This window comes from Plecotus auritus, assembly GCF_963455305.1.
Source record: "Plecotus auritus genome assembly, chromosome: 1".
NCBI classification, from domain to species: Eukaryota; Metazoa; Chordata; class Mammalia; order Chiroptera; family Vespertilionidae; genus Plecotus; species Plecotus auritus.
In genome coordinates this window covers 202,908,915-202,931,692 of record NC_137770.1, presented here as the reverse complement: position 1 = coordinate 202,931,692, position 22,778 = coordinate 202,908,915, and positions in this window count along the sequence as shown.

The following is a 22,778-nucleotide window of genomic DNA, read 5'->3' as shown; positions in this document are numbered from 1 at the left end:
TATATAGGATTGGCTTTCATATAATCTATTTAACTCCAGAGCAGAAATGCCTTTCTAGCCAATCTAAATAGCTAAATGAGATATGAAGCCCAAGTCTTGGAATTTGATATGAAAAATCATTTTCTGGGCAAAGGAAGATATAGATAATGGCTTCAGACATTAATAATAACAGACTGATGGTTGTGATTTCCAAGTTTCCATTGTTTCCAGCTATTAATGTTTTAATCAAAAGTATTATAATGTGACTATTTCAGAAATGTCCTCATTCTATCCTGAGAGCTACATTTTTATACACCTTAAACTCTTGAAGTATAGCACCGCATTTTTCTTCAGGACACTTAACTGTCTATATTGTCACAAAACACTTTTGAATCAAAACTATTCAATGAGACCTAAAGTCTAAATTTTTTATATGTGCTTGATGCTTTCCTTAATCGCATAGATACTTCTTCAGAATCTACCATGATGCAGAGACTGTTCTGGTAGTTGAGCCATCAGCAATTATGAAGGCTATGAAAGTCACTGCCATCATTGAGCTTATAGTCTAGTGTGACAAAAAAAGAAGACACATATAAATGTAATTTAAAAAGTGACAGTGCTTTAAAAAATAATAACGAAGGGTTAGGAGACACAAAGTGGTGGTGATTGGCTGTTTTGAGATGATAATCAGGGAGACCCCCTGATGAAGTGATACTTAAGCAAATACTTGAAGAATGTTAAGAAGTAAAATATTCAAACATCTAGAGAAAGAGTATTCAAGGTAGAAAGGTTCAAGCATGTAAAGCTCTGAAGCAGCAGTGAATTTTGCATTCAGGAGGATTAAAAGAATGTTAATGTGGCTCACTCTTAGTGAGAAAGGAGGAGAGTGAAAGGTGATATCAGAAAGACAGAGACAGACCACAACATCAAGGACCTAGGATTTGAATTTCATTCTAAATGTAGGAGAGGTCACTGGAGTTTTAAGTAAGAAAATAACATTATCTGATTAACATTTTCAAAACTTCATCTCTCTGGTATGTCTATGAACACCACACTGTTAGGAGAACAAGAGTAGAGGCTATCTCAAGAATCATTGTGAGCCGAAACCGGTTTGGCTCAGTGGATAGAGCGTCGGCCTGTGGACTGAAGGGTCCCGGGTTCGATTCCGGTCAAGGGCATGTACCTTGGTTGCGGGCACATCCCCAGTGGGGGGTGTGCAGGAGGCAGCTGATCGATGTTCCTCTCTCATCGATGTTTCTAGCTCTCTATCCCTTTCCCTTCCTCTCTGTAAAATATCAATAAAATAAAAAATAAATAAATAATTAATTAATTAAAAAGAATCATTGTGAGAGACGTGGTGGCTTAGACTGGGTGGGATCAATGGAGAAGGGGAGAAGTGGTCAGATATAGAAACAGGTGAAAAATATTTAAAAGTATTTGATGAAGTGTTAGATCTGGGTGTTAAAGGAAAAGAAATCATCTGGAAATAATTCTATTTGAGGCCCAAGCAACTATGTGAATAGTGGTGTCATTTAGTGAAATAGGAAAGACCAATGAAGACTCAGTGTGCAAGGACTAAAAATATCCTAAGTTCTGCATTGGATATGTTAGGTTTGAGATCGCTATTTAACTTCAATATTATTTTTTTTTTTATTTATCTTTATTGTTGAAAATATTACAGATGTCCCCTTTGTTTTTTTCTCATTGATCCCCTCCACTCCACACATGTCCCTCCCAGGCCTTCACCACATTATTGTCTGTGTCCATGGGCTATGCATATATTCATATAAGTTGGCCAGTAAATCACTCCTCACTCACCCCTGCACCCTCTTACAATCCAGGATCCCTCTCACAATCCAGGACCGCTGTCTCCTAACCACTCACGTGTCTGCCTACCTGATCGCCCCTCACCGCCTTTGACTCGGCCCCTGCAACAGCAGCTTCATCCAGAAGGACCTCTGGAATGACATCCAGAAGGTCATTTGGCTGTCCGGTCTAATTAGCATATTATGCTTTTATTATTATAGATGATATATTACCACAAATTTAGCATCTTAACACAAATGCATTATCTCACAGTTCTATGAACCAGAAGTCCCCACTATATTATTGCTCAGCTAGTTCCTCTTTTTTCGAGTCTCACAAGGCTGAAATTAAGGTATTGGCAGGGCTACCCTCTTCGTTGGTGCTCTAGGGAAGAACATTTCAAGACTCATTCATTTCTCCTACACTCCTCTTCTGCCCGATTCTTCTTCGGCCACATCTCTCTGACTCCAGATAGAGAAATATATCTACTTTTAAGAGCTCAGATGATATGATTGAGCACACCAAAATAATCCAGGATAATCCCCCTGTTTAATTATCTGTATTTAGTAACATATGGGAAGTCCCTTTGAGAAGGCTAACCCCTATTTTGTAAAACTATTGTTTGGAATTCTCTGCTGTTTTTTTGTTGTTGTTTGTTTTTGGTTGTTTTTTTTTTTTTTTTTGACAGCCTCTTATTCTAAAAAAAATAACTTTGCTTTCTAGCCTGCTTGAATAATGAGGAAGATAAACTTAGCTGTCTGACCTTGTAGGCCAGAGACTAGATATGCCCATGATTTCAATGCCATGCCAGGTGCATTTTTTAATTGGATAGAACTGTGTTGTTTTCAAGGGCAGCAGCGAGATAACTACTAAGTGCACATAGGGCTAGCTCTTTAACAAAAAGGGAAGTTCTGCTTGTAACCTTGCTTAGAATTTGAATTCATTTTCTCTATGCCCTCCGGTGAATAAAGTGTGACTCCAAACACTCCAAGCATTGTTTGATTATTCCAGTTCTCTGTAACATTATTGGTTCCCTGACCAAGAAAACCAACCCATGCCTTTGGTGAGTGGACCGGGTTTGGGGCCCGGGGGCGCTGGAGAGGCCTCCGGGAGGCACCACTCTGCTGAATTAGCAGAATTAAACTGGGGGACTCTGGGTGGTCCCAGACCTCAGCCCAGGATCTGGCCAGCAACTGGAGAGAGTGGACGGACACTTCTGGACCTGTCGACAGAATCGGTAAGGTAGGGGCCCTGTCAGTTCAGCCCACTCCAAGTGAGTGGAAGGGGGAGCTTGATCACCTCCCCGGAAGCCATATGGCTTCCTCAGGCAAATTAATCAGGAATCAGGAATTGGGTGGATTGTTGTTTAAACTCTGAGTGAATGTCTGGTGAAAGTAAATGTCTGGTGAAAGTGTCTCCTTTGTGTGGCTCCACGACTTCGGTTATGGAGTCCGAGTGGGCCCCAACCTGCGGTTCTGCGATTCGTCATATGGCATAACGTTGACTCACCCCCACATGGAGGTGACCAGGCCCAGGGTTTATACGGGTGCACCTTAACTAAGACAAATCTAAGCTCCCAAGGGACATGGCCAGGCGGGCATCTGAGTGAGGATCTGTGAAAACAGGTCACCCCCTCCCTTGTCTGTCTTTCGCCACCGATCATCATGGGGTCGGGACAGAGTAAACCCACTGTTCGCAATTGCATGTTGAAAAATTTTAAAAAGGGATTTGATGGGGATTATGGAATTAAAATGAATTCTGAAACACTGAGGAAATTCTGTGAAATGGAATGGCCACCCTTTGGGGTTGGCTGGCCCTCAGAAGGCTCTTTAGATGAACGATTGGTCAGGGTGGTCTGGAATGTAGTCACAGGAGACCCTGGACACCCAGATCAATTTCCCTACATAGACAGCTGGTTAGAAATTGCTCAAACCTTGCCGCCTTGGGTCTGGTTCTGCATGTGTAAGAAGGGACAGAGTAAGGTTTTAGTAGCAGGAGTGAAGAGGCAGGCAGGGCAGGAGCAGGCTAAGGAGAGGCAGGCAGGAGAGGAGAAGCAGGTCCCTCAGAAGGAAGTTCAACCCCCTATTCTACAGGACTCCCCCCCCCCCCCACCGAGAAAGTCCCACCAGTTTTACCACCTCCATATGAGCCTCAGGCAGCACCAAGTGCCCCCCCTGCTAGACTGGAAGGTCTGGAAAGTCTGGAAACACCACCTCCCTCCATCTCCTCTCAACCAGGTTCTCCAGAGCCAGTTGGGCGGCACTTGTGATCAGCCAATCAAGGGCCCAAATAATAGCCGGCACATCAGATGCCTCTCAGGGAGATTCGAGGTGCTCAAGTACTTGGTGAAGATGGGACCTTACAGGAAGGAAGGCCAGTCTATTATTATCAGCCCTTTACCACAAATGACCTTCTGAATTGGAAGCAACACATCCCAGCTTATTCTGAAAAACCTCAGGCCATGGTAGATCTCCTAGAAATGATCTTCCAGACCCAGAAGCCCACCTGGGTGGACTGCAAGCAGCTCCTTTTTGAATTTTTTAACACTGAGGAGCACATGAGAGTAATGACAGAGGCTCGGAAGTGTCTCCAGACCCAGGCCCCAGCAGGGACATTAGACACAGACAGATGGGCAAGGAAGGCCCTCCCAGATGATGAACCTAATTGGTCCCTGAACTCAGAAGATGGGAAGACCAGGCTAGAAAGATATTGGCTGGCTTTCCTCCAGGGGGTCAGGGCTGGTGCCAAGAAGCCCACCAATATGGCTAAAATCTCTGAAATTTTCCAGAAGCCTGAGGAAAGTCCAGCAGCTTTCTATGAGAGACTGTGTGAGACATACCATATCTACACTCCCTTTAACCCTGAGTCCCCGGACACTCAAACCATGGTAAATGCTGCTTTTGTAGGCCAAGCCCAGCCTGATATCAGGAGAAAATTACAGAAGCTGGAAGGGTTTGCAGGAAAAAATGCTAGTGAACTGCTAGAGATAGCCAACAAGGTTTGCATCAACTGAGACAGGGCAGAAAAAAAGGAGGAAGAAAAGAGAATACAAAGAAGGGCCAATGTAATAGCAGTGGCTTTCAGAGGTTCGGGCCCCCAGACAGCCTCAAAAGGGAAGCAAGAAGACAGATCAGGAGGGAAAGGAAGAGCAAGCCTGAGACGGGACCAGTGTGTCTATTGTAAGAAAACAGGGCACTGGAAAAATGAATATCCCAAATGGCAGAGCAAGAAAGCAGGGCCCCCTTTTCCACCCAGTCGCTATCAATCAGAACCACCTGAAGCAGACCTTATTGGGCTGGCAGCAGCTGACTCTGACTAGGACAGACCAGCTCTTTTCAGCTGGGCCCCCACGAGCCCATGGTCAGAATGAAAATTGGGGGCCAGACTGTGGACTTTATAGTTGATACAGGAGCGGAGCACTCAGTAGTCACACAGAAGGTAACACCTCTCTCAGGAAAGGAAGTCACCATTATTGGAGCTACTGGAGACCAGACCCGTAGACCATTCTGCCAGCCTCGTCGATGCCAACTTGGCGGCCACCAAGTAATTCATGAATTCCTGTACTTGCCCAGACTGTCCAGTACCTCTGATAGGTAGAGACCTTTTAGCCAAAATGGGGGCAGAAATCACTTTTGCTCCAAATGGCTCAGCACAGCTTCGCCTAAGTGAGTGAGACTTCTCCAATGATCCTGTCCTTAGCAGTGCCCTGGGAGGAAGAATGGAGACTTTATGCCCCTCAGTCAAAAGCCTCACCTTTAGAGCCTGAATTAGAGGAAGAATTTCCATTGGTCTGGGCAGAAGGAAATCCCCCTGGCCTGGCCAAAGACCATGCCCCGATACTAATTGACTTAAAGCCTGGGGCACAGCCTGTCAAAATCTGCCAATATCCAATTCCACGGGAGGCACGCCTAGGAATTCAGGTCCACTTAGACCGGCTACTTCAGTGGGGACTCCTTAAAGATGCCAGTCACCATGGAATACTCCCCTCTTGCCTGTCAAAAAGTCTGGGACTAATGACTACTGCCCGGTATAGGATTTATGGGCTGTTAATGAGGCTGTTCAAAGAAGCAGATAAGCCCCTAAAGAATCCAGACTTAGTATTGTTCACAGATGGCAGCAGCTTCTTAGATGAAGGAAAAAGACGAGCCAGGTACGCAATGGTATCAGACTTTGAGACAACTGAAGCACAGGCCCTACCTGAAGGATGGTCAGCGCAGAGGGCAGAACTTTGGGCCCTTGCCAGAGCCTTAGAACTCAGTAAGGATAAGTGTGCCAACATCTACACTGACTGATTCACGCTATGCCTTCGCTACCCTGCATATTCATGGGGCTACATACAAGGAAAGGGGGCTTCTGACAGAGGAAGGAAAAGGAATCAAAAATCAAAATGAAAATTTAAAGTTACTAGAGGCAGTTTGGGAGCCTAAAGAAATAGCTGTCATTCATTGCAAAGGTCACCAGAAAGGGAAAGACTCAGTGTCAGAAGGAAACCAGCGTGCTGACGCCACAGCAAAGCAGGCTGCCAAAGAACAAGCAGCACCGGCACGGATCATGTTGGCCCCTGAATTACCTGAACCTCCAAAGTACACTCCTCAGGAAGAGGAATGGGCCCAGCAAGAAGGGGGCCAAAGAACAAAAGAAGGTTGGTGGATACTCCCAGATCATAGGGTCTATGTCCCAGAACAGTTAGCCCATTAGGTAGTCCCCCAGCAGCATGAACTTACTCATTTAGGGAAGACTGCCCTAGAAGCTTTGTTAGGCAGATACTACCTAATTGCCCATCTTCCCTCCTTGTGTGCCTCAGTCTCTCAGCGTTGCCTCCTCTGTGTGCAGAACAATGCCAAACAGGGTCCTGTGGGACCCATAGGAGTTCAGCGCTGCGGGCAAACTCCTTTTGAGGACTTAGAAGTAGACTTTACAGAAGTAGGGCCTAGCAGAGGAAATACCTACTAGTCTTTGTTTGCACTTTTTCAGGCTGGGTCAAGGCATATCCCACTCGCACAGAAAAGGCGAGAGAAGTCATTAAGGCATTGCTAAAGGACATAATTCTGCGGTATGGAATGCCTCTGACCATAGGGTCTGATAATGGCCCAACCTTTGTAGCAGAAATAGTACAACAGGAATAGTACAATAGGAATTAGATGGAACCTACATACAGCCTACAGGCTTCAGAGTTCAAGGAAAGTAGAGTGCATGAACCGGACTCTAAAGCAGGCTATGGCTAAGCTATGCCAAGAGACAACCCTACCCTGGACAGATATCTTGCCTCTTGTACTCCTATGGGTACGCTGTGCCCAGAGGGCCAGGGTAGGTTTCTCTCCCTTTGAAATTCTATATGGTAGACCCCCTCCCTTAATTTGGCCAAAGGGAGATTTGGGGGAAATGGGAAACTTAGAAATCCAGAAGCAACTACAAGGACTTGGAAAAACTGTCTTTGAGGTCCACAGATGGGTTACTGACCGACTACCCATCTCTCTAGGAACAGCTGTACATCCTTATAAACCTGGAGACCAGGTTTGGGTAAAAGACTGGAAAAAAGAGCCCCTTAAGCCAATTTGGAAGGAACCTTATCCAGTCACACTAACCACTCCCACAGCTCTCAAGGTTGCAGGACTGAACAACTGGATTCACCACTCCCGGGTGAAAGCAGCCCACCAGCCGAGCGACGCCCAGCCTGAGTGGAAGGTGACCTCTGACCAGAAACACACCCTGCGGATCACCCTCAAGAAGACAACGGACCTGGCTGATCAACCTGCTCCAAGAAATTCAGAAATGCCCTGCTGAATTCTTCCTTACACTTATCTTTCTTTCTTATCTTCTCTTAAAGGCAAAATGCTCTGGTATTTCTGGATAATTATTGTTTTTATCTTTCTAATAATTCTCATTTTGCCTTTTTATGAGTGCCGCCAGAACCCGAGGCTAGTCCCAGGAGGAGAACTCTTCTGCCCTTACTGGAACACAGAAGCACCATAAAATTACTGCTTCCTACACAACAAAGGAACAAGATGAAGCTAAGGCTAATTCTTTTACTGTTACTGAACTCTCTTAATCTCGACCACCCTCAGGTCTACACTCTGCCTCTTGAGAGCCTCCCAAGTCCTCACTATCTCTACCGAACGCTTAATCTCACCCTCACCCTCTTAAAAGAGCAGTCCAGCTAATCCCTCTCCTTGTAATGCTCGGCATTACAGCAGGGGTTAGCACTGGAATAGGGGGACTGGCAACTTCCCTCTCCTACTATCAGAGCCTATCCAAAGACCTTGCTGACAGTTTAGAAGAAATAGCTCAAAGTATTGTTGCAGTACAGGATCAGATTGATTCACTGGCAGCCGTTACTCTCCAGAATCAAAGAGGACTAGACCTTCTCACAGTGGAGAAAGGGGGGCTGTGCCTGTTCCTTGAGGAAGAATGCTGTTTTTATGCTAACCAGTCTGGTATTGTAAGGGATGGGGCCAAGAAACTAGCTGATTGAGCTTCAAAAATAAGACAGGAGTTATCTGAGACCTGGGCTGCATGGGGGGGAGTCTGGAAATGGCTCCTTCCATTGACAGGACCACTGTTAATGCTACTCATAACCATAACCCTAGGACCATGTCTTCTAAATCTGTTAACTCACTTTATCTCATCCCGTCTAGATGCCTTTAAACTTCAAATGGTCCTACAAGCCAGAAGAATTCCCTACAAACCTCTCCAAGAGGAAGAAATGGGATGTTAACCCCTTGGACGTCGTCACCTTTCAGCAGGAAGTAGTAAAAGAGTTTGGTCACCCCTGTTCACTGAAACATCCCATGGTTATTGTACCACAAGGCTGAAAAGCTTGTGGGACAAGGTGGGGGAATGAGAAGGCTAACCCCTATTTTCTAAAACTACTGTTTAGAATTTTCTGCTGTTTTTTTTTTGTTTTGTTTTGTTTTGTTTTGTTTTTTGACGGCCTCTTAGTCTAAAAAAATAACTTTGCTTTCTAGCCTGTTTTAGCCTGCTTGATAATGAGGAAGATAAACTTAGCTATCTGACCTTGTAGGCCAGAGACTAGATATGCCCATAATTTCAATGCCATGCCAGGTGCATTTTTTAATTGGATAGAACTGTGTTGTTTTCAAGGGCAGCAGTGAGATAACCACTAAGTGCACATAGGGCTGACACTTTAATAAAAAGGGAAGTTCTGCTTGTAGCCTTGCTTAAAATTTGAATTCATTTTCTCTAAGCCCACCAGTGAATAAAGTGTGACTCCAAACTCTCTGGCATTGTTTGATTATTCCGGTTCTCTGTAACACTTTTGCAGAAATAGCTAGATTAATGTTTGTTAGGTAATCATTAGATGAAATTCTTGAGGGGACATCCTTAGAAATTTTGAAGAGACACCATTTTTAAATAGAGATACTGAGCAGGCATGATGTATACAAGAGCAGAATAAATGGAAAGACTGAGCTTAACCAGGATCCCAATTTTGCCAGGAAAGAATAACAGAAAAATACATGGGAAAGAGGAGCCACTTTAGGAATTGTGGTTGTATATGAGCTAAACTGTACCACAAAGGCTTGTGCAAGTTTACAAATTGTTTCTTTTTTCTGCTTTTACTTTTATTAGTATTTATTTTATGCAGAATTTACTCCTGGGTCATAAGTTCTTGTTTCTTCAGTTTCTTCTGGGACAGTGGTCAGCAAACTCATTAGTCAACAGAGCCAAATATCAACAGTACAACGATTGAAATTTCTTTTGAGAGCCAAATTTTTTAAACTTCTAACGCCACTTCTTCAAAATAGACTCGCCCAGGCCGTGGTATTTTGTGGAAGAGCCACACTCAAGGGGCCAAAGAGCCGCATGTGGCTCGAGAGCCGCAGTTTGCCGACCATGGTTCTGGGATATCTTTTTCTTCTGTGCAACCTCCTCTCCTGATTTAGGAACAATCTACTCTTTTTCAGTGAAGATCATCTCCATGCTGAGGAAGCTGTGAGCATGTCCTAGAGGTTGGTTTCTGTCTTAGGTAAATCAGTAAGTTTTAGAGCCTGTTCCATTTTCTTCCTCAGTGCTCCACCTCAGACACATCCTGCACCATGTTAACCCTCGTTTTCACTCCAGCTGATGCCTAGTTTTATAGTTGCCACTTTGCATGACTGACCAACTCACTTAAGCCAGTCACCAGAAGACCATTCCCTTATAGACATAAAATACCTTCATCTCAAATCTGGGACTTTAGAACTCTTTGATTAGGCCCAGTTTTCTTTCTAAATTTCCCTTCCTTTCCCTCTATCAAATATCCTCATTAATCTCACTAGGCTCTTCTTAATATATGATTATTATTTGGAGCTCACTTATTTTCATTTTCTGCTTGGATCCTAATGTTGAAAAAATTATATAATTATACATGACTTCACCAAATATTTTAACTTAATAATAGACTACAACACTTAATAACAAGTACTAAGTATTATAAATCTATTATATGCTGACTATGCAAACTGGGCAAAATATAGATAGCAAAGGATAGATAGGTAAATGATAGATAAATAGATGATTGATGATAGATAGATAGATAGATAGATGATAGATAGATAAAATATATACATACATGCAAACTGTTCTACATACATTAGTATTTTCCTTGTTCAGAGGAGACTCAGAGAGCTAAAATAACTTACCTAAGAATAAGCATCCCATTAGTGACAGAGCGGGGTTCTGACTCAGTCAGATCTAGTTCTGACACCCATATTTTTTGCACAATGCTTACAGTTTTTAACATTTCCATTTTGACTTGTATGTAATGAGCAATTCCCACTCTCTATGCCCCCACTCCTATGTCAGTGAACACTGCAGAGGGAGATCACAAATCTATGCTGTCTAGACAGGCTTATCACTCCTGCCACTTACTGCAGGAAGTCCATTTTATCTACTCCCTCTCCTCTATATTGTGGGCAGCCTAAGAGCAAAAGTATACATCATTCATCTTTATAAATATGTCACTTAAAATTTCATCTATTATGTAAATGAAATAAAATTACATCTTGAGCCAGGATGAAATGGCAACATAAAGAAGATACTATGTATATACCCATTCCTCTTACCTAGCTGAGTACACAGGACTTTGCTGAGTTTACTCACAAGGATGAAAAATAACCTCACCGTGGTTCCTATTAGGCACTTCTTATTTCATCTAATAACAAGCCTGCTGGGCAATGTTTACTTCATAATGACAGCCTTCTCAATGTGCCTCTCCACAAGTGTTATGTTCTACTGTGATGTCATCCATCACTGCCAATTACAAACAATATGGATAGGGCAACACTAAGATTAGTGGGGCTTCAGAATATCTCTTGTGTGCCCAACAATCCCAAGTTGCCTTTGAAGAATCATATCATTGAATAGTGGATTTAAGAAAATCCACAAATATTTGGAAAATCACCCATGAATACAGATCAAAGTGACTTTATAGAAATATTTATTGTAAAAAAATCATTTTGAAGGAATGTCAAATTTTGTGGAGAACTCCAAGAATGAGGAGAGGAGTTTAAATGTCAAAGGAATTCAATGTATAGCAGGAACTCTAAGCTGTCAAAGGAAAATCTATTTCCCTCTTCTTTCTGAACATGCAGCTAAGACTATATTTTCCCAACCTTCCCTACAATTAGGTGTAGCCATGTGCCTGAACTTCAGCCAATGGAATAGGATCAGAATGTGATGTGTCCCTTCTACACCCAGACATAAATTCTCTCCATGTGTTCCTTCAGGACCTTTTTCTCTTTCTGCTGTTGGAACAATGATCAAAGTCACATGTTGAAAATAACAGAGCTGCCAGAATCCTTGAATTTTGAATGACTGTGTGTAAACCATCTCCCCAGTCTTAACCCTGATGGTAATAAAAAGTTATATGAGCAAGAAACTAAGTTCTGTTGCCCTGAGCTATTACATTTTCTGCAGCTTTGCCTACTCTAACAAGAAATTTGAAGTTGGGTGCTGCACTAACAAAAGAGAGAGACTGAAATATGATTAACAATAAAATATTAGGTGGTGAGAATATAGAATTAATAGGATGAAAAGAACAAGAGCATATTATGCAGTGACAAAACTTAGGTAAAACTGTGACCTGTAATACCATGGAAGACAGACCATTTATATAGTTACTGAACCCAAAACTATAGGGACATGATTTGGGGGGAGGGTAGTTTTCTTTCCCCACCTCTTATGCAACACTTATATTGAGTGTCAGTTAATTTATTCTTCAAATATATTTTCCTTATATATTTCAATAGTCTTTTCTAATTATATTGTAAATTTCTAGATAGATAGATAGGTAGGTAGATAGATTCTTAGATACATGCATATAAAAGGTGAGGCAAAAGTAGGTTTATAGCTGTTCATATGAAAAATAATACAATAATCCTATCTAATAAAAGAGTAATATGCAAATTGACCATACCTCCACTACACCCACAAGCCATGCCCACCAGCCAATCAAGAGCAAGTGTGCAAATTAACCTAACCAAAATGGCTGCAGCCACGGAGAGAGCGGGAGGCTTGGGTTTCCCCGGCAATGGAGGAAGCCAAGCTTTCCGCCTGTCCTGGCCTGCCTTGGCCTCTGCTTAAGGCTACAAAGTTTCAGTTATAGAAGATAAATAAATCCCAACAAAAATGGCGGCAGCCACAGAGTGAGCAGGAGGCTTGGCTCTGCTCAGGCTACAAAGTTTCAATTATAGAAGATAAGTAAATCCCAGATACCAGGGCCTCTGCTTGGGTCGCCAGAGGGCATGGCCAGCCTGCAAACCACCACAGGCCCCTCACCCATGCTGCCTCATGCCCCAAGGAAACCCACACCCTGATCTGGGACATCCTTCAGGGCAAACCAGCTGGCCCCAACTCATGCACCAGGCCTCTATCCTATCTAATCCTATCTAATAAAAGAATAATATGCAAATCGACCATTACTCCAACACGCAATATGGCTGCCCCATGTGGTCAAAGATGACTGCCCCCATGTGGACACAAGATGGCCAGCAGGGGAGGGCAGTTGGGAGGGACCAGGCCTGCAGGGGAGGGCAGTTAGGGGTGACCGGGCTGGCAGAGGAGAGAAGTTGGGGGTGACCGGGCCTGCAAGGAAGGGCAGTTGGGGGGGACCAGGCCTGCAGGGGAGGGCAGTTAGGGGCAAACAGGCTGGCAGGGGAGCAGTTAGGCATCAATCAGGCTGGCAGGGGAGTGGTTAGGGATGATCAGGCTGGCAGGCAGAAGCAGTTAGGGGCAATCAGGAAGGCAGGCAGGCAAGCAGTTGGGAGCCAGCAGTCCTGGATTGTGAGAGGGATGTCCGACTGCCCGTTTAGGCCCGATCCTACCTGGATTGGGCCTAAACGGGCAGTCGGACATCCCTTGAGGGGTCCCAGATTGGAGAGGGTGCTGGCTGGGCTGAGGGATGCACACCCCCATGCACAAATTTTGTGCACTGGGCCTCTAGTTAATACATAATAATACAAGAATAAACTCTGTGTTTTGTGTACTTACAACTGTAAGCCCACTTTTGCCTCCTCTTGCATTATTTCCTGGATCCTCCTTGGTTTTAGTAGGTAGTCATAACTAAAGAACTAATTAAAAATTGCCGTAGTCAATGTGCTCAGTGGTTAGAGCATTACCCTGTGCACCAAAAGGGTCACAGATTTGATTCCCTATAAGAGCACATGCCTGGGTTGCGAGTTCCCTCCTAGAGGTGCGCTCTCTCTCTCTCTCTCTCTCTTCTTTCTCACCCCCTCCTTCTACTCTATAAAAAAAAGCAATGGGAGCCCCAGCCAGTTTGGCTCCGTGGATAGAGTGTCAACCTGTGGACTGAAGGGTCGTGGGTTTGATTCCGGTCAAGGGCATATGCCTGGGTTGTGGGCTCGATCCCCAGTAGGGGGCATGCAGGAGGCAGCCAATCAATGATTCTCTCTCATCATTGATGTTTCTATCTCTCTCTCTCCCTCTCCCTTCCTTTCTGAAATCAATAAAAATATATATATTTTTAAAAAGCAATGGAAAAAATATCTTTAGATGAAGGTTAACAAAAAGATATAATTAAAAATCGATTGTTTATGAAGTCAAGACAGTCTCTTCAACAAATGGTGTTGGGAAAATTGGACAGATACATGCAAAAAAATGAAACTAGACCACCAACTTACACCATACACAAAAATAAACTCAAAATGGATAAGGGACTTAAACGTAAGATAGGAAACCATAAAAATATTAGAGGAATTTACAGGCAGCAAAATCTCAGACATATGCCGAAGCAATATCTTCACCGATACAGTTCCTAGGACAATGGAAACTAAAGGGAAAATAAACAAATAGAACTGCATCAAAATAAAAAGCTTCTGTACAGTAAAGAAAACTATCAACAAAATAATAAGAAAGCCCACTGCATGGGAGAACATATTTGCCAATGTTATCACTGATAAGTGTTTAATCTCCAACATTTACAGGGAACTCATACAACTTAACAAAAGGAAGATAAACAATCCAATCAAGAAATGGGTAACGGACCTAAATAGATACTTTTTGAAAGGAGACATAAGAAAGGCCAAGAGACATATGAAAATATTCTCAGAGTCACTAATCATCCGAGAGATGCAAATCAAAACAACAATGCAGCACCATCTCACACCTGTCAGAATGACTATCATCAACAAATCAGCAAACGACTAGTGCTGGCGAGGATGTGGAGAAAACGGAACTCTCCTGCACTGCTGGTGGGAATGCAGATTGTTGTAGCCACTATGGAAAACAGTATGGGGTTTCCTCAAAAAATTAAAATGGAACTCCCATTTGACCCAGGGATCCCACTTCTAGGAATATATCCCCAGAAACCAGAAACACCAATCAGAAAGGATATATGCACCCCTATGTTCATAGCAGCACAATTTCCCATAGCTAATATTTGGAAACAGCCTATCAGCAGATGAGTGGATTAAAAAGCTGAGGTACATCTGCACAATGGAATACTACACTGCTGTAAAAAAAAGAAGGAACTTTTACCATTCGCAACAGCACGGATAGACATGGAGAGCATTATGCTAAGTGAAATAAGCCAGTCAGAGAAATGATCTTACTCATTTGTGGAATATAATGAACAACATAAACTGATGAACAAAAATAGATTCAGAAACATAGAAGCATCTAACTGACTGTCAAACCTTAGAGGGAAGGCAGGGGAGGGGCAGAGTTAAGAGATCAACCAAAGGACTGTATGCATGCATATAAGCAACCAATGGACACAGACACCAGGGGGATGAGGGCATGAGTGAGGGAGTGGGGGGGGCAATGGGAGGATAAGTACACATAGGTAATACCTTAATCAATAAAAAAAAGAAAAAAAAGAAAAAAAATTATTGTTTCACTTTCTGCACACTAAAAAAGGTTATGAAGGGGTCCAAAACTAAACTGGGTTAGAATTTACAGAACTCTAAGGAAAAATTGGATGCATAATACTGCTGCTCTTTATGCAGACTCTAAATATAAATTTGGAATTTGCCATGCTGTTGCACAATTTGGAATCCCATTGATACTTAATTCTGGTGGTACTTCTGCAACTGCAGAACCAGCCTGAATTGACCTAATCCTGTTTCCAAGGAGATACTGACTTGTTTGTTTGTTTGTTTGTTTCAGTAATAATGGAACAAGGTAGCAAATCATGTAGGCAGTCAGACTTTTGCCCTAGAGCAGTGGTTCTCAACCTTTCTAATTCGGCAACCCTTTAATAAAGTTCCTCATGTTGTGGTGACCCCCAACCATAAAATTATTTTCGTTGCTACTTCATAACTGTAATTTTGCTGCTGTTAATGAATCGTAATGTAAGTATCTGTGTTTTCTGATGGTCTTAGGTGACCCTGCTAGCGGTTCTCAACCTGTGAGTCGCGACCCACAGGTTGAGACCGCTGCTGTAGAGCCTAAGACCATCGGAAAACACAGATATTTACATTATGATTCATTAACAGTAGCAAAATTACAGTTATGAAGTAGCAACGAAAATAATTTTATGGTTGGGGGTCACCACAACATGAGGAACTTTATTAAAGGGTTGTGGCATTAGGAAGGTAGAGAATCACTGCCCTAGAGCAGTGGTCGGCAAACTCATTAGTCAACAGAGCCAAATATCAACAGTACAACGATTGAAATTTCTTTTGAGAGCCAAATTATTAAACTTAAACTTCTCCTAACGCCACTTCTTCAAAATAGACTCGCCCAGGCCGTGGTATTTTGTGGAAGAGCCACACTCAAGGGGCCAAAGAGCCGCATGTGTCTCGCGAGCAGCAGTTTGCCGACCACGGCCCTAGAGTAACCTTTCACATCACTTGGTCAAAATCCACTGCAGACTACATACTAACATACACACACACACATGCACATACCACCCCCAAATTCAAACATGTGACCCATGAAAAGCCCAGTTCCCCTAGCACTTGCTCACCAAGCTCTCATTATATTGAAATAATGTAACTCTATAGAGTATGCATAACCTTCCCCACTTCTTCCTTTAAATGTAACCCAAAAGGCTCCAGTTGGGAGATAGATTTGAGCCTCACTTCTTATCACCTTTCTGGTCAATGAGCAATAACAGCTTATTCTTTTCTCAAAAGCTGATGTCATAGTATTGGCCTCTATGCACGTAAGTCAGGGAGTTCTTGCTCAGTAACAAGCAAACTAGATTATCTAATTAATAACAAAGGTTGTCAGAACTAATTTTTAAAAATTATACATTGTTTACAAGAGACTCTCCTTAAACAAAAAGACATTGAATGCTTGGCAGGAGTGGGAAAAGAAGAGGTGGGAGAGTATGCCATGCAAAACACTATCCAAAAGGACTCTGATGTAACTGTACTAATGCAGACAAAATAGATTTAAAGACAAGAAGTGTTACAGAATTTACCAGGCGACCGAAAAATACGCACATAGGAGTACTTGGAGACACAGGAAAAACCCATTTATTTTCAGACTAGAGGCCCAGTGCATGAAATTCCTGCATGGGGGAGGGGGTGTCCCTCAGCCCAGCCTGCACCCTCTCCAATCTGGGACCCCTCGAGGAATGTCCGATTGCCCGTTTAGGCCCGATCCCGGCCGGGCAGTCGGACATCCCTCTCACAATCCAGGACTGCTGGCTCCCAACTGCTCACCTACCTGCCTTCCTGATTGCCCCTAACTGCTTCTGCCTGCCAGCCTGATCACCCCCTAACCACTCCCCTGCCAGCCTGATTAATGCCTAACTGCTCCCCTGCCAGCCTGTTTGCCCCTAACTGCCCTCCCCTGCAGGCCTGGGTCACCCCTAACTGCCCTCCCCTGCAGGCCTGGTCCCCTGCAACTGCTCTCCCCTGCAGGCCTGAGTCCCTCCCAACTGCCTTTCCCTGCAGGTCTGGTCGCCCCCAACTTCCCTCGTCTGCCGGCTTGGTCACCCCTAACTGCCCTCCCCTGCAGGCTTGATCGCCCACAACTGCCCTCCCTTGCAGACCTGGTCCCTCCCAACTGCCCTCCCTTGCTGTCCACATAGGGGCAGGATCTTTGACCACCTGGGGGCAGCCATCTTGTGTGTTGGAGTGATGGTCAATCTGCATATTACTCTTTTATTTGATAGGATAGAGGCCTGGTGCATGGGTGGGGGCCAGCTGGTTTGCCCTGAAGGGTGTCCCGGATCAAGGTGGGGGTTCCCTTGGAGTGTGAGGTGGCCTGGGCGAGGGGCCTGTGGTGGTGTGCAGGCTGGCCACGCCCCCTGGCGACCCAAGTGGAGGCCCTGGTATCTGGGGTTTATTTATCTTCTACAATTGAAACTTTGTAGCCTGGAGCAGAGCCAAGCCTTCTGCTTGCTCCATGGAGGCTGCCATTATTTGGGGATTTATGTATCTTCTATAATTGAAACTTTGTAGCCTTAAGCGAGGCCTGGGCCGGCCAGGGTGTGCGGAAAGCTTGGCTTCCTCCATCACCACGGGCAACCCTAGCGTCCTGCTCTTTCCAGCTCCATGGCTGCCACCATTTCTGTTTGGATTTATGTATCTTCTATCATTGAAACTTGGTAGCCTTGAGGGGAGGCCTAGGCCGGCAAGGGCAGGCAGAAAGCTTGGCTTCCTCCATTGCCAGGGAAACCCAAGCCTCCCTCCTGCTCTCCGTGGCCGCAGCCATCTTGGTTGGGTTTATTTGCATATTCGCTCCTGATTGGCTGGTGGGCGTGGCTGGTGGGCATGGCTGGTGGGTGTAGCGGAGTGATGGTTAATTTGCATATTACTCTTTTATTAGATAGGATGTTTCACATGTACTAGTACAGTGACTCAGGAGAGACTGTTTCTCTCCAAATCCTGAGCAAACCAATATGGAGGAGGCTCTTCCTTTATACCCTTTGGTTTCTTTGTCCCCCAAATATGGATGGGACTTCCAGACCTTTTGCAGGCTTTGCAAAAAGCCCCATGTGTTGGGATGGGGGCCATGAGACCACACCTAAAGGCCTGGCCTGGTGCCAGCGCTGATAACCCCCTCTGGGGGTTGTGCATTGTTTATGGTTTATGGCCTCTGTAAAATGTGAGTATTTAGGTAACTGGTCTTACAAGACCAGATTGTGGAGAAAGGGGCAGTGACTTTGTTATAGGCTATTAAGAATTTACATTAGGTTACTGGCACAGAATCAGATTGCTAGGCCCCAAAAAACGTCTTATTTTCCCCATCATCATCCCCTCCCTCCTTGATCCTCAAGCTGATTTTCAGCCTTGGGGAATTCAATATATGACTCAAAGCTAGGGAGTAGGGAGTGGAGTGTGAAGAGACAAATTAAGCAGCTCCAGTCTTTTTTCATCTTCATCACCCAAGGCAGTGGTCGGCAAACCACGGCTCGCAAGCCACATGCGACTGACACCCCCACTTCTTCTAACGCCACTTCTTCAAAATAGACTCGCCCAGGCTGAAAACTGAGTTCTGCGCATGGCCACGAAGTTTTAATCGCACTGTACATGTGCGCCTGCACGTGGTATTTTGTGGAAGAGCCACATTCAAGGGGCCAAAAAGCCGCATGTGGCTCGCGAGCCGCAGTTTGCCAACCACTGACCCAAGGGATTGTAATGGCAGTCCAGAGATCTGGTCTGGTGTAACATCTGGGGCTTCAGGGCTTACTGATTCTATTAGCTGTTCTAAAACCTGTTGGCTTTCTTAGAGGAAGGGAGGGGGAGTATACACTGGTTTCTTCATTTCTGGCTTCAGAGCAGTTGGAGTGGTGAGAAGCACGTCTTAGGGTCCCATCTATTTTTTTTCCAGTTGGCCCATCATCCTTTCTCTGCTCATGTCTGTCTAACTGTCTAACACATCCCCTCAAGGATCCTGGCTCTGAATTCTTTCAGGGAAAATAGACGTCAGTGGGCTCCTCTGACTACTTCCATGCTGAGGAGGAACAAAGTTTTCTTTCAGAGCCAAGAGTTCCTTGCTGTCTGCCAGAGGGACGATGAGGCCTGGGCACAGAAGGAGGTGGGCTTGTGAACTGGCGGAGACAAACTATATTATAAAATTTAGTATTATTGAGCAATTAGAACAGCAAGAGTTACAACAAATAGTCTGGTGGAAGGGAAAGAAAACATTTCCGTTTTAATAATGTTACAGAAAACTGGAGAAGAACCAAGCAACACTTAGAGAGATAGAGTTACATTTATTACACGCTTAGGTTCTGAGTCCCACTGGGGCCCAGAGGAAAATGTCTCTCAAATTCTGGACCCCAACATGGAGGAACTTTCCCTATTTATATGTTTTTACCTTCTTTGTCTCCCAAATATGGGGTGTTTCCGGCCCCCTTTGCAAGTTCTTAAAGAACCCCTACGTTCTAGGGCCTTGAGACCTCAACCAAAGGCCTGGCCTGGTGCCAGCACTGATAACTTCATCCAGGGAAGGTTTAATGGCCTCTCTGAAGTGGGTGTAGTCTTATTTTCCTTATTATCTAAGCAAGCAAGCATTTACAGAAGCCAAATAGCAGGGTTAAAATTTCGAACAGCAGTTTTTCTATAAGATGGATGCTTCAATAATTCCTATTGAAATCGAATTTTTCATCTTAAAATTACCCTTGTGTTTATTAAAGGGCCAAATTAAGGCCAATTTATCTATTGCATTTAATTTAGCCTGATTGTTTACTTAAACACAACAAGAATGGTAACTGACTGTCTTTGCCAGAATTTCATGATTGAGTCTTAATGTGCCCCGTAGGGCAGGGAAGCCAAGCCACCCAGCTGCCCTCAGGCCTGCCTGCAGTATTTGCTGGGTTAGGTGAATTCCTCACTTGCAGCGACTCAACCCAGGCCTGTGACCTAGGTTTCAAGGCCCATATCAGCAGCCCTTCTACTTGTCACAGCCTAGAGTGCATGGGGGTTCCACAGGGACACAGAGACTCCCTCGTTGCTCCCCTTTTGCTCTGACCAACCGCCAGTGATGGCAGGGTATGGACCTGATGCTCCAGTGCCATCCATTTTTAGGGCAATCAAGCAAGATACCAGGCTTTCTCCATGGCATTTTTATTGGCTTCAGGTCTTCAGAGTCCAGACAAGACTCTTTAAAACATGACACTCCAGTTAAAGTATTTGGTCACTAAAACCACCATTGGAAACCAGTCTTATTGAATTTATGCAAAGGAATGTATTGCCATGATTCATTTATTAAGAATTGCCAAATTTCAGAGGGATCACATAGGGAGAAAAATACACTGACATGCTTTAAGATCTTCTGATTTTCCTTGCCAGTCCTTTCCATGAACTTTTCAGAGTAATATTTTCCAAATGCATTATAACAAAACAGTAACTGTCTCCAAATAACAAGAAATTTAAAATGACATGTTTATGGATTTTATTATAATGCAGATGACATGGAATTTCGTCCTTTCTGTAAAACCCAAAATTCTATAATATTATAACTAATAACCATTAGTTATAACTGTATTTGACAAAGGTTCCTATGTACCTTCAGTTTAAAACTTTTCTTCATGAGAGAGAAAACAAACATTCAAGGCATTTCAGAGCCTATTTGGATGATCTAAAGCCAATTCTAGATCAAGAGAAAGTTTCTTAAAACTCAAACCCTTGAAAGATTGTCAAATTTGATTTTACCAAAAGATTAGATATTAAAGTGTATTAGACAGGAACATAGGCTGGCAAACTTCAGTTCCTATGATTAAAAGATGGTCTTTTTTATTAAATACCTGATTAATATAACATAATTATTTTACTAGAAAAGAACTGACCAAAATAAGGCTTATTTTCTAACTTCATTTGTCCTTGGGTGTGGATAGCAAATGACACTAATTGGATCTCTCTCATCAGTCTCCCTGAGTACTTTGGCATAAGCTATTTACATTCTGTTTAGGGAGGCAAAATACAAATCATTGAGTCTTAAGTGTCCTTGATTTAGGAAAGGCAGAGTTTTCTAGATGGTTGCAAACTTCTGTTTTAATATCTCAGTTTCCTTGTTCTGCTTGTCCTGGCTTACTGGCCTCTATCATTTAATCAATTATCTTTTAACATTTCTTTTTACAAACTTTTTATAACTTTCAGAAATAACCATCTTTAGAAACTACCTTCTTTTTCCCTCAAAATGCATAACCATGCCTCAGTCCTTCTATTATGTATTTCTACTCTAATATTCTTTCTTTCTGTCATACCATCAGCAACTTGAACAGACCTTTTTTTTAATGTATTAGAATTCTTCACTCTCAGAAACCTTAATTTTTCAATGATTATCAAAAAGTAAACAGCCAGCATTTATGAACACACTTTAAACACACTTTTACTTTCAAGAAAATTTACCTTCAACAAAGTACAAGAGACTGTAATAAAAACTAATAGCAGGGAAATTAAAACTTGTCTAGCAGTTAATGTTTCAGGTTTCTTTTTATATTTAGATGTTTATCATTTAACCCAGCAATGCTCCAAAGTCTTTAAGTTAATGAAGACCTTGGAAAATTATGTATAGGCATCTGAGGCTAGAGAAAGAAGGAGCAGGCCCTAGCTGCTTGGATTTAAACTGCTACATTCTTCCTTAGAGATAACATCTAAGGTTACAGCTATGGCTTCTGTTGCTGGCCCTCTGGGCCAGCCCTTCCCTAGGCCACTTGGTCTACAATTGTAAACATTATGTTAGTTTTCTGTTTATGCCTTCCTTATTCTTACGTACATAGATCTTCTGAGCCTCTTTTAACAACTTTTCTGCACTTTTATCCTTCTAGTTCTCTATCTTTGTAGTTTTCTTGAAATGTCAGGCCAACTATTGGTGACAAAATGTAATTTTTAATATTTTTTGGCCCAACAGGTCCTCAGGGTCTGGCCCAGAGTACTTTCTCATTTGATCTTTTAGTCTTGGTAAATTCGGAAGGCCCTTCTTTGCCCTGCTGAATGTTGAAGGCCTTACTTAGTTTCTGAGTCCCACTGGGGCTCCCAGGTCTGGAAATCTTACATCTGCTGGAAGCACCCCAGGCCAGCCAGGTGCTTCCTTTCCCAGACAGCCATAGCATTTCATTTCTGTCTGCCCTTGTGTTTTCTCAGGCTTTTTTTTTTTTTAAGTTGGCCCCTTCCTCCAACAGAGAGCACAGTCAGTCTCCTCTTGAGTGACTAGACTTTCATTATTAACATATTTGTAATTATTACTCAAAAGGCTTTATCCAAATTCTTCATTTTAGTTATATCTATTTATTATATCTTAACAACTTTGAGATTTTAAAGCCAATTATTACCTAAATCATTTTCTTGACCAATAACCATGATTGCCCTTTCTGTTCAAGGAAAGGACATGCTAATCTGGCTGAGCATCGTATGCCCTGAGCAAGAACCGCCCATTATCATGGAAGCATTAATTTTGTTATCCAACCCAGCCTGCATAGCTTACTTCCTTATGTAATTTCAAGTATATTGTATTGTTCTAGTTTAGTTCAAGAATATTTCTTTTTAGGGAGAGTAGATCTTTGTGTCACCTCAGGGCCCTAGAGATGTCACAAAGCTGTCTCTCCATTAAATTCTCGAAATATTACATTCAGAAAA